The following is a 12,314-nucleotide window of genomic DNA, read 5'->3' on the forward strand; positions in this document are numbered from 1 at the left end:
TATAGATCAACTTACCTCAGAATATATAAAGCATATAAACAATCACAACAATAAATAAGGTGGATGCATCATTGAATTGCTAAATCGCTATTAATTTTCATGACCTTAAGTGTTTTTTGTGATGTTTCCATTTTTATTATTAAACAGTTAAAACCCAGGACATAATTAGGAGAAATCATTTAAAAAAAAAATGCTTTAATATTGTGGCGGGTTGTGGTCTGCGATGCCGCTGCAGGTGAGATGAACTCACCTTCACGGCATCTACAATCATGCCTCGTCGGTTTAAAACCTGTGCGCTGCTTGTGCTGTTGTTGTTTTTGGTGTTCATGTGTATGGTTGGCAGCAGGAGAGCTGCAGCCATTGAATGTACTGTTACAGCAACCGTGTGATTACTGTAATGGTGGATAGTGCGTGGCTTGGGGTGAGCCGGAGGCTGGCACACCAGCGGGACCTGCCAAGCAGGAGACGGAGGTCGAGGTGCGTGGGGGTCCTGCCACGCCCGAGGCTGTCCGCTTCGGTCTCCTCCAACAGAGGCTGGCACGTTGTCTGCCCAGCTGCCTGTAAGCTGCCTTCCACGCCTGCTGCGCCGCCGCTGCTTGCTACATGGGTGGCCACTAGGCCAGCTCCGGGGCTTCCGCTGGAGGCGCGGGCGCCTGCCACAGTGGACGCTTCCCCATTGCTGGTCCGGGGCATCATCTGGCTGGCTGGAGCAGCATCTAATGACCAACTTGCAAAATAAAACAAAATAAAAACAAAACAACAAACACGAAAACACCAGACATTATGATACAGACTTATAATTTGGCCCGATGTTTTTTCGAAATTCTATACGTGAAAAGTGAGCGCGAGAGCCCTCGGTGCGCCTGTTTGCTGCTGAAGTCAAAGTAAACTTTATTGTTATCTCCGCAACATACAGTCCAGTATATAGAGAGACGAGACGACCAGGCTGCAGTTACAGCAGTGCAAGTAAACAAACAATAAATATAAGAAGAGTAAGAAAATAAATATACACTTTAGGACGAGGGGTAAAGGGATCAATAACAATTTAAAATTTTTAATTTACAGGTTGATGATTTAAAGTCTCACACACAACCTGTCGAAAGGGGAGGGAGACCTGCTGCTTCTAAATAGAGCACATTTCATTCATAATGTTGTAAATCCAAGCCCATTATGTATTCATGATTTGAATCCTGGGTTGTGTGAAATCCCAGAAATACACCTTAGACAAAGTGAATCTGTGAACTAAGATGTAGGTCTATTAGGTTATGTTGTGGTGATCCTCGAGTTGGGGGATTTGTGTTCATACTGGAGTGTAAAATTAAAACCAATGGAAGATGGACAAGAAAAGTTCAAAGCCATCAGGTGCTCAGTTTAGAAAAAATAGAAAAGAAGAGGAGGAGAAACGAGCAAAAGATACAGGTAACCAGATGTGTCATTGGATAATGGCAGGAGTAGGTTCGGTCGGATGGCTCCCCAGCCTGAAGCGGGCGATGGGCGTATGTGGCAGGGCGTGCAGGTTTGGTGGTGGTGTTGTGTATGGCTGGCAGTGGGAGAGCTGCAGTCGTTGAATGTACTGTTACAGCAACTGTGTGATTATTGTAAGAAGAAATGATGCTGCGAAGCATGAAAATGCCATCGGGTCTGCCGTGGTGGTGATCTCTTTTTTTTTTTTTTGTGAAAAATCTTAAGTGCACGCAAACCAGTAAAAAAATTAAAAACTGTAATAACTGTTGATAAACTATAATACAAAAATTACAATTAAAATTCTCAACAAAAAAACAACTGGTAAAAATATAATTAATATGTAAACAACTTAACAACCCCCAAAGTGTCTAAGTCACGTGACGTGACAGCGCAACACCAAAACATAAGAGTGGGGGAAGGGGAGCAAAGTGTGCCCTGTTGTTTTATGGAGCTCACATTAACAAGCCTGTGAAAAATATCCCTACATCACAAAGTTTTACATTTTAAAGAAAAGGGAACATTTACCAACATTTGCAGCAGCTCAATGACTTCTTCTGATGTTAAAAAGCTACTGGATTTACTGAAGAGGCTCAGTGTCAGTTTGTGATTCAAAGTTATGACATATGCATTTGTAAGAGTTTCACTTTCAGAAGAAGAAGATTTAAATGAGTCACACAAATGTGAATTACACTAAACTTACTGCATAATCCATAAAATTTATCATTTCTCCTATATTGGCTTCTATTGATTGGCTCCCTGTTAAATTGGGAATTGAATTCCAAATCCTGCTCCTTACATTAAGTAAGTTTATTTATTAAGCGCTTTTCATACACAGGCGGTCACAAAGCGCTGTACACAAAAATTAAAATAAACAGAACGTTAAGTGACAAAATAGACAATATACACAATATCCATCCATCCATTTGCTTCCGCTTATCCTTTTCAGGGTCACGGAGGGTGCTGGAGCCTATCCCAGCTGGAATAGGACGAGAGCTGGGGTACACCCTGGACAGGTCGACAGTGTGTCGCAGGGCCATACACAATATAAAAATGAAATAAATACATTTTAACACATTGATCAATGGAAGGCAAGTTTTTAAACTGCTTTTTAAAGGATTTCACAGTGTCAACCAAAAGTAGTTGCGGTGGTAGACTGTTTAACAGCCGTGGTGCCACAGACTGAAGGCTCTGTCCCCTTTCGTCTTCAGTCATGTATGGGGAACAACCAAGAAACTCTGAGTCTGTGAGTGGACACAACAAGCAGCGGTGTATTTTTTAAGAAACTTGGATAAATAATCTGGTGCTTGGCCATTTAGTGCTTTGTATGCTAAAACAAGAATTTAAAAAAAAAAAAATTAAAATCAATTGGGAACGAAAGGAAAGAATATAAAATAGGAATAATGTGAGCTCAATTGCTAGAATGAGTTAGTAATCTGGCTGCTGCATTTTGTATAGCTTGGAGCTGAGAAAGAGAGGATTTGTCCAAGTCAATAAACAGGGCATTAAAATAATCTAAATGCAATGACACAAATGCATGAACAATTTTTTCCAGTTCAGCAAAGAAGACCATATGTTGCAGTTTAGAAATGTTCCCTAAATGAAAGAAACAGGAACAAGACAAAGATTTTACATGTGAGTCAAGGCCCAGAGAAGAATCAAATAGTACTCCAAGATTTTGAATATCAAGTAAGAATATCAAATAAGAAGCACGAAACTGACTGATTTTACAATGTAGTTCAGGAGGAACTACGATCAACAATGATATAATCTCCCATATGATTGTTTGTGTTTAAAACACAGTTTTTGCTAGAAAGCCAGTCAGAAACCTGAGATAAGCACTGGACTAGGGTGGGCAGCCTATCCAGCTGATGAGGCTTAAAGGAGATATGCAGCTGAATGTCATCGGCATAAAAATGATAAGAAATGCCACTAAAAGATTGAATAATGGCAGCCAAAGGAAGCATGTAAAAGGAGATTAGGGGATTAGGGGGGCAATGTTAGATGTGAACCTGTCAGTCCTAAAAGAAAAGGTCCTATCTGATGAGTAGGAAGAAAAAGAGACTAAGTTGGAGCCAGATATACTAGCCAAAACCTTAAATCAAAATAAAAATTTTATTTGTCACACACACAACCATATAAAGTACAACATGTGGTGAAATGCTTATTGCTGTCCAAACATTAAACAGCAGTAAAGAACTTACTTAACTAAATTTACATTAAAAAAAAGAATATGCAAATGATGGTTTAAGAAAGAAATTATAAAAAGTGTGCAAATAAACAAAGTGCGAGCGGTGATGTGGTGTATGAGAGTCCAGTCATACACCTGGTTCAAGGCCTGGAAGAAGCGGGAAGAAGCTCTTCCTCAGTCTCTCTGTTTTGGCCTTAAGGGGGCAGAAGCACTCCCCAGATCTCAACAGTGAGAAGAGTCCAATATTGGGATGGGAGACGTCCATGACACTTTTGAAGTGCTACTGGGCTGTAATCATTCTGGCAAGCGGGCTATTGTTTCTTAGGAGCAGAAACAATAATGGACTTGTTGAAGCATGTAGGAACCTGTGCTTGGGCCAGGGAGATGTTGAAGATCTCTGTAAACACTGGTGCTAGCTGGTCAGCACAGGCTCTCAGGACCCGACCAGGAATTGCATCTGGTCCTGCTGCCTTCCTCTTGTTCACTCTCCTGAAAGCTTTCCTCATGGGATGCGCCGTAATGATGAAAGTGTTGTCTTTACTGGTGCCCTCTATGCACGCGCAGCTGTTTGATGTTTTCTTTGCTGCAGCGTTGACGCGCACATTAAATGTGTTCAGCTCAACAGCTAGTGAAGCGTCAGCATTTATCATTGAAGAAGCTGGTTGTTTATAATAGCTTGCCATCACCAGTGTGTGAATGTGTGTGTGAATAGGTGGATGACTGGTTGTGTAAAGCGCTTTGGGGTCCTTAGGGACTAGTAAAGCGCTATACAAATACAGGCCATTTACCATTTAATGTCATCAGAGCTGTGTTGAAACATGTCCCAGTTTGCGTCATCTAGTGCGTCCTGCAGCGTGGTCACTGAATGGCCCCTACAACGTGCGACCTCCCTCCTGATTGCAAACAAAAGCTAAAGCAGGAAACACCAAACAGGCATAAGGAAGATGGAAGCATGGTCTGATTTTTCAAATGCCGACAGAGGCTGTGCTTTGTAGCAGTACTTGAACAGAGTGTAGCAGTGGTCTAATATCCTAGTGCCACTGGTGGTGCAGGTCATGTGCTGATCAAAGTTATGAAATGTGAGATTAAGATTTACTCTGTTAAAACGTTTTGATGCATGCTCAATCATCCAGGTAAGTAAATCTCCAAAAGTTGATTCTGTTCATCTGGACGTAGCGTTTTGTGGGAGAAACGTTTTGTCAGTCATCCAAGTGACTTCTTCAGTCTCAGCTGACTGCAGGTTTCCCCAATCTTATAAACAGTACATTTACTGAAACTAGTACCAGTGAATGAACAACTGGGCTGGGAGGTCAGTTTCTTCATCATAATAAGAAGTGACTGAAGAAGTCAATTGGATGAGTGATGAAACATTTCTCCCACTGAAAACGCTACGTCCAGATGAACAGAATCAACTTTTGGAGATACTCTGGTAAAATGTCCCATAACAATGAGTGCGGTGTCCTGGTGAAGTGCTTGTGTTGTATGAGAGCCGTATGTAGCTCATATAGGGCAGTGTCCGAGTCCACCTAAGGTGCAATATAAACAGTGCAGGCAATGATCGCAGTGAATTCCCAAGGAATATAGAAAGGGCGACATTTAATGATCAAAAGTTCCAGATTGGTCGAGCGAGAGCGTGTGAGTGGAGAAATGCTTGCGCTGTCACACCATCTGTTTTTCCACCATCAGACACACTCCACCACCTCTTTTCTTCCCCAACTTGCTCTGTCCATGCGGTAAACCTTGGCGAACTTAACTCTGGCTCTGAGGTCATCAAGATTGTTCTTGATGGACTGAACATTAGCAAGCAGGATACTGGGCATGGGTGACCGTAGCCTGTTCCTGATGGCAGCTTGTTTCCCTCAAGGCTGTTGCTTAGGGTCGTGTCCTTTGTTCCCTCTCAGGATCTCCCATGGACAGGTTGGGTCCGTAGTTAAACACGATGAAATGTGTGTATATTGTAAACCAATTAAAACAGGAGTATCTCTACTGTAGCAAATTTGTGTTTTCCATAATGTTTAACAATTTAGCGTTTAACATCTAAAAAAAAGTCACAAGACCCATGACTAACTACTCATACATCTTCTTCTCTTGCTCTCGGTGAAAGCGGTCGCACTTTTTTTCCCTCCTCCTCTCCTCTCCCTTAGCTTCCCTGCTTAGCCTCTTGTGTCCTTGTCTAGTCTCGTGTTTTTTTGTATTACTTTTCCCTGGAACACTCTCTCACAGTCTGTTCTCTAAAACCTAAAAGAGGAATTATGGATTTGATCAACTGCTCCCTGAATGCAATTGACACCCTTTTCTCAACGAGAAGTCTGGGCTCGGGTGAGCCTGACTGCTGAAGACATCTACCTATTTGGAACCATGATAACAGGGTTCTTGCTGATCGGAGCTGGCTTGGCCCTGGCTTATCGAAGAATTAAGGAAGCGGAACCGGCTGTTCAAACCCCCACAAGGCTGCCCGCTGGGATTGAAACGATGGGACGAGGCGCGAGTTTCTCAAAATGGGCTCATTGAGTGCAGCACGGATAAGATCTTGGAGAACCGCACAGCTGCCGTGAATACTCAGAATAAGACCTCTGAGTGCAAACTGGATTACATCTCGGGAAGCACACTGCGGTCGTAAGTTCTCAGAATCTGCTGTTGAGCACAAGAATGACAACATCACAGATCGTAAGTCTGATAACATCATGGAGAAGCTCACGGCTCTCCAACGGGAGATTGAGAGATCAGTGTTGGACTGTTAGAACAGCTTTGAAATTCATATGAGTTGTTCGCAGTAAAGTTAAAACCACCATTACTTCATGCGGAGATCCCTTCGGCGCCAGCTGCGGTCTCAAGGCTGGAGCTGAACAAAACACCCTGATAACGACTGTGTTGAGACTGTTCTTCCCTTTCCATGCAAGGCCACCTGGGTTGGCTGGAAGACTGTTTACTTAGCCTGGCAGGGCGAAGGACACTGTCTCAGCTGAACTCTGGACATACACACACACTCACACACACAGACATATATACATACACATGCAGACATACACTCATCCCCCCTCCCCCTCCAAACGCCTTCGACGCTTATTCCCTTCCGATGCTGACGGTGGATCATGGAGACCAGCGCATAGGCTGCAGGCCCAGATGTACTGTCTACATTGGCTGTCTCTCACCATTTACCCACCCCTGTTGCTTGTCACGTGTTTCTTTGGTGTATTAAGAGTTTTTTCATGTGCTGATCTCCCTGTTGGAGCTCAGTCTGGGGGGAGTTATTTTTTTCTCCTTATCTTTCCTCATGTTGTGCTTTTCCATGTTATACCCCTCTGACCCGTCTTCCCCATGTGATGTTTGTGTAATGTATGTATGGTCGGAAGGGTAAGACGGCACTGGCACGGCTGGCAGCCTTAACCCAATTTCCCTCGGGATGAATAAAGTATCAATCAATCAAGGTCTCTCTAACATCTCTAACATTTGGCTTTAATTTGACAATTAAATTAGAATCAGAACAAATCAGTAAACTGACAGGTGTATTTAGTTTCATAAAATCTTTTCAGTGATTTTTTAAACTGTTTTATTCAATATTAAATATGCTTATAAAATTTTTGCATTCTGGTCGGTAGAAACGCTAATGCAGGTTCGAGGGTAGTATCAACGGGAACTCCGACATCAAAGATTTGACAGGTCATGGGGACCAGTGTAGCTCACTGTATTGAGTGGGTGCCCACATGCCGTATGGCTGACAGCCAGAGCTCAGAATCAGCCCGGCTTCAAGTGGGAGACACGGCCCTTTGCCACGTCTTCCCCTCTCTCTTCATTTTGTATCATTAGGCTCTCCAGGCTTCATATATTAAACATATTCCTTAAAGGGTACAATCAATAAGAGAAACTGTGAAAAAAATGCTCCTCTCAGCAGATTTAAAACTGAAACTGAACATAAACTGAGCACATCACATGGCTTATGTTACCCATGGTGATTATAGTCAGGTAAAAAGAGTATGGAAAAAAGTTATCGTTCATACTACAGCTTCAGAAATCCCTCAGTCAGAATATTATGGTTTAGGTGGAAACTAGCGAGCTGCTAACTTCTGACTCTGTTAAATTTCATAACTTTCATTTTCATGGATGTCTTGACTTTAAACTTATTTGTTACACCTGGTGGAGCAGCAACACTGATCATTCATGCATGTGGTCATTTGACTTTGGGAACTAAAACGGAGTTTGGACCCGGAAACGGCTATTGACGCCAGACTTAAAGACCGGATAATGGTTGTAGTGAGTCATTTCTCCAACTGTTGGCACAAACTGGTTTTACATGGAAGTACAGCCCAACACGAATTTAGCTTGAGTTTTTTTTAATTTTTATTTTGCGTATAAAGTCACATCAGTTGTTGTTTCAAAGCCTGTTGACCGATTTAGTTCATATTAGAAGCTTCACGAGCAACTGGTGTAAAATTATTTGGACTTTTGGGAGAAAAGCAATTTAAGAGCACATATTACGAAACAGATAAGAGGATTAAACATGAACATGGATTAGAATTCGACTGAGGTAACGCATGAAATGAATAAATAAAAAACATTCATGTTGAAACAGAGCATCAAAGGTAATCAAAGAAAAATAAAAACTTGACGTACATATTTATAATTTCAGCTTCTTGAGTGTAACATTCAGGATTACTCACTGCAGGTCCGGAAATAAGAGGTACCTCATCAGATCCAAGTGTGAAATCAGCTGAACGCTGAGAAGCCTGATCTCAAGGTTTTTAAGTCGGACCCTGCAAACAGGAATTTTCTGTCTCTTCAGATTCATTGTGATCCAGAGACTTCAGGTCTGCATGATCACGCTGATGATTGCACAGAGCAGATAATGAAGTGAATGTTTTTGCACACTGGTAACAGTGAAACAGTTTATTTACAGCGTGGTATCGTTTGTGTTTGGAGTATGAACTGAGATTCTTGAAGCTCTTGTTACACTGGTCACAGCTGAAGTTCTCTTCCATATGTGTACTCTCATGATCGTTACGACTGGTTGAATGCGAGAAGCTTCTGTCACAATGTCTGCACTTGTATGGTTTCTCTCCTGTGTGGACTTGTTTATGACTTTTAAGGTGACCTGCAGTGGTGAAGGATGACCCACACTGATCACAGTTGTGCTTTTTAACCCCGCTGTGAATAAGTTCATGTATTTTTAATATACTTGGCGTGGGGAAGCCTCTTCCACATTCTTTGCAGTAGCTCATTTTGTCTCCAGTGTGTCTACGTTGATGTAGTTCTAGACTTCGGGGATGGCTGAATGTTTTTCCACAAAGTTCACAGCGAAAGTCTTTCCCACCACCACAGTGACGACAGGGTTGAGAACTGGATCCATCTGTGCCGCTCTGCTTCTAAATAAAGACACAAAGACAGTGTAAGTCAGGGAATTCCTTCAACATTTTTATCCTGAACGTCGCCTGAACTAAAGAGCAGCTCTGCTAACGTCCAATTACATTTTACTGTTTACATTATAACACTCAGCTTACTGGGTGAAAATGTCTCTTCATTTGTATGTAATCTACTCAATGGAAAGACTGATTTTTAAACCCCTGGATGCTCTACTCTGCATGCCACAAGAAAGTAACCCCAAGCTGCTCTCCGATGCATCCACTGGAGTGTGATTGTTAGATAGATAGAAAAGGAAGAATCTTTAAAAACATATTTTTTTCCATCATCAGGAAAGTTTCAGAAGGTTTGTGTGAGGTTTGACTGAATATTCTGTACATTAAGTTTTTATGTGTCGTTTAGCTTTGATATTAAACTACATTCACATAATACTTCAAAATAACTGCAAGTCTAAAAAGAAAAATACATACCTCACAGTAACTGCACTTGTAGAGTTTTTTTCTGGTGTGGATCTGTTGGTGTTTTTTCAGGGAACTTGGCTCTTTAAAAGCCTTATCACACAGGTCACATTTATAAGGTCTCTCCTCAGTGTGGGTAAACATGTGGCTTTGTAACTGTGCATCTGTTGTAAACAGTTTGCCACACTGATCACAGCAGTAAACATCATGTCCAGTGTGAATCCGTAGGTGAATATTTCTGTACCCTACATGGCTGAAAGTTTTTCCACAAATGTCACAGCTGTACGCCTTAATTCCAGAGTGGGTAACTTGATGTTTTTTTAAGTTTTGGGACTGGGTAAATGATTTCCCACATAACTTACAGCTGAATGCCTTAACTCCACTGTGAATGAGTTGGTGTTTTTTTAAGCTTCCAGCCTGGCTAAAAGACTTTCCACACAAGTCACAGTTGTATGCTTTAACTCCACTGTGGGTGACTTGGTGTATTTTTAAGCTTTCAAGATGGGTAAAAGACTTTCCACACAAGTCACATCTGTATGCTTTAACTCCACTGTGGATGAGTTGATGTCTTTTTAGGCTTCCAGGATGGGTAAAAGACTTTCCACACAAGTCACATTTGTACGCTTTAACTCCAATGTGGATGAGTTGATGTGATTTTAAGTCTGCAGCCTGGGTAAAAGGCTTTCCGCAGAACTCACAACAGTACGGTTTAACTCCACTGTGGATGAGTTGGTGTCTTTTTAATTTTCCAGGACAGGTAAAATCCTTCCCACACTCATCACAGCTGTATTTTTTCTCTCCCTTTCTTCTGTGAGGTTTGTCGGCCTCCTGAGAGCGCTGACTTCTCGCTCCATGTTGGTCCTGCAGTGACAGAGATACAAACAGAGGCAGTGAGTGAAACGCAGTTGTGGAACAAACTGAAACTCCCTCCATTAGTGGAATCAAAGATGTCAACAAACACATTGTAGGTGTGTTACCACCACCTTCTGGTGATATTATCACATCACAATGATGTGCTACAATGAAGAAATATTGATCACAGGAAAAAAATTCTGTTACTTCATAAAAAAAACTGAGTTCAACTGATGATAAAGAAAATGGAAAGAAAACATTATTGAAGAAATTGTTTGTTGGGAAAAAATATTTCCTGTTTGGAAAAGTTTGAGTTCAACAGATGACAGTGTTTTTTTCCATTGTGTGCTGATAAAATATGATCTCCGTATTTTCTTGTAACTTCTGTGGTTTTTGTTTGTGAATGTAGATTCTGTATGTATGGAGGAGCCCAGGATGGAAAAGATAAAGCTGCTGGTAACAACCAGCTGTGCACACAGTTTCAATAACAGTGTAACAGAGATATTTTTCTCACCCTTTGTGTTGAAGTCATTGTTTCCTCTGTAGTGGCTGAGCTGAGTCCAAATGGCTGAAATTGTTCCTCTGCTGCTCCACCAGACTCTTCTCCTCCTGTTACTCAGCTGGGACACAAAAAGTATAGATATGTATGACAAAAAAAAGCAGAGAAAACGAACATTGCTACACTCTTCAGTGACAACAATACCTTTGAAGCTTCAAGGTGAAACCCCAGAAGCAACAGCAAAAGAAAGTCATCAGCTGCCTACAAGAACTTGAAAGGGAAAAAGCCACTGAGCACCCTGCATACCACCACCTTTACCCAGGGGATGCTACACCCTGTATATATGGACTTCCATAGATACACAAAGAAGGAGTCCCACTGAAACAAACTTACACTTGATCCAGATGAAACTACAGTTCCCTTTGATGTAGTCTCGCTTTTCACTTATATACCTACAACTTGGGCAGTGGAGACTGTTAAAAAAATGACTACATCAAGAAAAGCTCCTTACAAAACAGAACCAGCTTTTCCGCAATCAGATTTGCACACTGTTATATCAAGCAAGCAATCTCAGACATATAGCACTTTGTTTTCAACTGGAAGTTGTTTTAAAGGTACACTGATTTAGGTTAAAAATATATAATAATTAGAATTTGATTAAAACAATAACGTCACCACATTAGATCAAATTAAAGAAAGAAAATTATGGTCAAACTGTTTAAAGGAAAGAGTAAAGACATCTTTTAAAATGAGTTTTAAAGACGGACAAGGAAGGGACCTCTCTAATGTTCTGTGGCAGGTTATTCTAGAGGTTAGGAGCAGCGATATAGAAGGCCGTGTCCCCTATGAACTTCTTCTTGGACCTGGGTACCTCCAGGAGTAGCTTGTCCAAAATACAGTATTACTGTAATCCAAATGAGATGAAATAAAAGTATGGATTACTGTTTCAAAATACAGCCTGGACAAAAAAAGCCCCATCTTTGCCAAGCATCTTAAATGACTGGACTTGACGGTAGGCCCAAATTGTGTCCAATTTAAAATCACAATTAAGAATCACAACGCCCACTAGGACCAAACACCTCTGTTTTGTTTTAATTGCATTTTAGGGAGTTTAAGTTTAGGGACATCTAAGTTTTAATATCTTCTAGGTACGCCACAAGTGGTTTAATAGAGAAAGTATGTTTCGGCTTAAGAAAAATCTGGCAGTCATCAGCATAACAGTGGAAGGATGCCTTCTATGGATGGTTCCCAACGACTGTAAATACCAATTACCACTTTCGAAAATACAAGAAGTTCTAAAGACAGAAACATGGATGTGCCATGTGCCATGTGCCATGTGTCAGATGATAGGCTGAGGCAATGTGTCACAATGGTTTTTACCTGAAACCTTGGCGGAAAACATGCTGCACCTGTTTTCACACCTTGACTCATGTAATTAAACAGATGATCAATAGTTGGTCAACCACGCTCGTAAGGCCCCATAAATCAACGACTCCAC

The 12,314-nt window shown here is 41.4% G+C and overlaps 1 long non-coding RNA gene across 1 annotated transcript; it reads right to left on the reverse strand.

Moving 5' to 3' along the window:
* Window positions 1-7,892: 7,892 nt before the first annotated feature.
* LOC112847860 (uncharacterized) lies at window positions 7,893-10,296 on the reverse strand. The gene is made up of 2 exons (XR_003221691.1): window positions 9,478-10,296; window positions 7,893-9,012 (listed from the first exon to the last, which is right to left on the reverse strand). It is a non-coding gene; the product is annotated as an uncharacterized LOC112847860 (long non-coding RNA).
* Between the last annotated feature and the right edge of the window lie 2,018 nt (window positions 10,297-12,314).

The sequence above is a fragment of the Oreochromis niloticus genome, linkage group LG9 (assembly GCF_001858045.2).
Source record: "Oreochromis niloticus isolate F11D_XX linkage group LG9, O_niloticus_UMD_NMBU, whole genome shotgun sequence".
NCBI lineage: Eukaryota > Metazoa > Chordata > Actinopteri > Cichliformes > Cichlidae > Oreochromis > Oreochromis niloticus.